This window comes from Sminthopsis crassicaudata, chromosome 2 (genome assembly GCF_048593235.1).
Source record: "Sminthopsis crassicaudata isolate SCR6 chromosome 2, ASM4859323v1, whole genome shotgun sequence".
Classification (NCBI taxonomy): Eukaryota; Metazoa; Chordata; class Mammalia; order Dasyuromorphia; family Dasyuridae; genus Sminthopsis; species Sminthopsis crassicaudata.
Genome location: NC_133618.1, coordinates 290558777 through 290561011, shown reverse-complemented (window position 1 = coordinate 290561011; position 2235 = coordinate 290558777).

Sequence of the window (2235 nt, the reverse complement as noted above, 5' to 3'; positions counted from 1 at the left end):
TTTCTTTGAAATATTAGTTGGAAGCTGGTTTGTAAGGGGTTAAAAAGAGAGAGGGAGGGAGGAAAGAAAGTGGAGATACTTATTGCAAATAAGAAAGTGGACAATTCTTCCAGGGAGACATTCTAAGATGAGTAGGATATGGGCATAGTAGCCTGTTCCAAAGTAAGGGGGTCCCAAGTGCTAAGGGAAGTTCTAGAATGAACCAGCAGTATTGGGAACATGGTTTTGAAGTCCAGAGATAGGAACAAGACAGGACCAGGAGATAAATGAAAGTTGGATTCTAACCACATGCAGAAACTTATTCTCTAAATATACTAGTTATAGCAAGGTCAACTTAACAAAGTTACATAACTTTGTAATACAGTTATATAATGATAGGTTTTCTGCACACCACTCTTTTTTAATGAATGAAAAAACATTTATGAAACATACTGTGGGTAAAACATTGTACTAAGCAATAAGAATATAAATAGGAAGATAATTCAGACCCTACTTTCAAGGAGCTCATATTCTAATGGGTAATAGAATATAAACATAAAGTTTCAGCTGAAAATCAGATAGAAAAATCCCATGGTTCTTAGGGTGGACAGTAAAACAGATTTCTCTTCTTTAATATCATTTCCACTAATAAAATCATATCAGTTTCTGAGACTGAAGCACCAATCAGGGACAAGGACTTTGGTTTCCAGAACTTTCTTTCCTGAGTCTTTAGTAATTGTGGCTATAATTTCTGCTCTTACAGTAATTTAGTTGAATCTCCACTCAATTCATGTCTTTTTTTCCTTTTCAAGATAATGCTATGGACACAGTGCTAGAAACATTGCTATTTCCAAGACTGTTCTCAAGGATCCTAAGCTGTCTCCACTAGAGTGAGGGGATAATGGTCAAGGATTGCCTTGGCCCATGGTGCCTCCTCTCTCCCTCTGTCTGGCTAGTTCTACATTGCTCTTCACCATAAAAAGTCATGACAAAGAGAATCAGAGTGCAATTATTTCTTGATTGTGATTTGGTTAAGTAGAGCAAAATTCAATTTAAAGGCTCCTCTTCAACAAGGCACTGATACCTTTGTTTCAGCTCTCTGACTCTAAATATATCACAAACCAGGAAAATGCACATTTACCAAAAGCATTCTTCATTGTGATAGTAGACATGTCTTTTAGAGTCCAAAAAAAAAAAGAGGAATATCCTTAGGTAGTGAGAAATAATAGCACTTTACATTATACAAGGTACTTTCTTTCCAACAGTTTCATAAAATAGTGGAAAAAAATTCACACTGTTTTTAAAATGAGGAAACTGAGACTCTGAAAAGTTACATACTTTGACCATAACAACACAGCTAGTATCTGAAGTTGTCCAAAGTTCACCTGAATATAAGTCTGTCACTTTTCACTATGTCTTGTGGGTCCTGACCCCACCGTTTTATCCCTGCTAATTTCCCCCTCTTCATGTGCCCTAACCTGCTTCCTTCTTGAAATTGCAAGCAGCTTGGAACAAGTTGTCAAAGTGCTGTTTTACACCTCAATTCAGAGAATTATCTTAACTGCAAAATTCTGGTTTTAATGAACAAATAAGTGTTGGGGGGAAAAATTCTAAACACCCAAAAGGGCACAATGAATGAACATACTCAAGATAAGTAAAGCAGTTTAAAATTTTAATACACTCCTGCAGAAGTGGGTGTGAAAACTCCATATGATTCACATACTTATATAGAAAGGAGAATGCTCTAAGGTTGTCTTACTTCTCCCTTCAGAGTTCTGGTTGGCTGATCCCTTCTGGGTACAATCTTCCTCTAACTGCCCCTTACATGTCCCCCTTCCCTGGGTTTACCTCTCATACCCACAAAAATGGTGACTAACCCCACCCTTGGGATGTGTTGGTTAATATGTATGAGATTCATTCAGTAAGCATGTTTAGTGCTTGCAAAAAGCTTACATTCAGTCATTGACCTCAGCCAATTTTAGCCAGTTTTAGGTCTGGGTCTCCTTTTCAGAAACTGATTTAGCTAGCTTCTTGACTCACAAGGTGATGGGTTGAAGATATCTTAACAGGATGTGTCATCCCTCATCGTTGTCCTTTTTAGCAATATTTGTAGAAACCTATTAACATTGTTTACACAGATATGAAGTAATATCTTCTCAGAGCCTTTGTAAGTTACTATGATTGAATGCAAGTATGAGAGATTTTACTACTTTTAATCAGAATTTGTGTTTAACTCCATATCCTAAGTAACTAGGT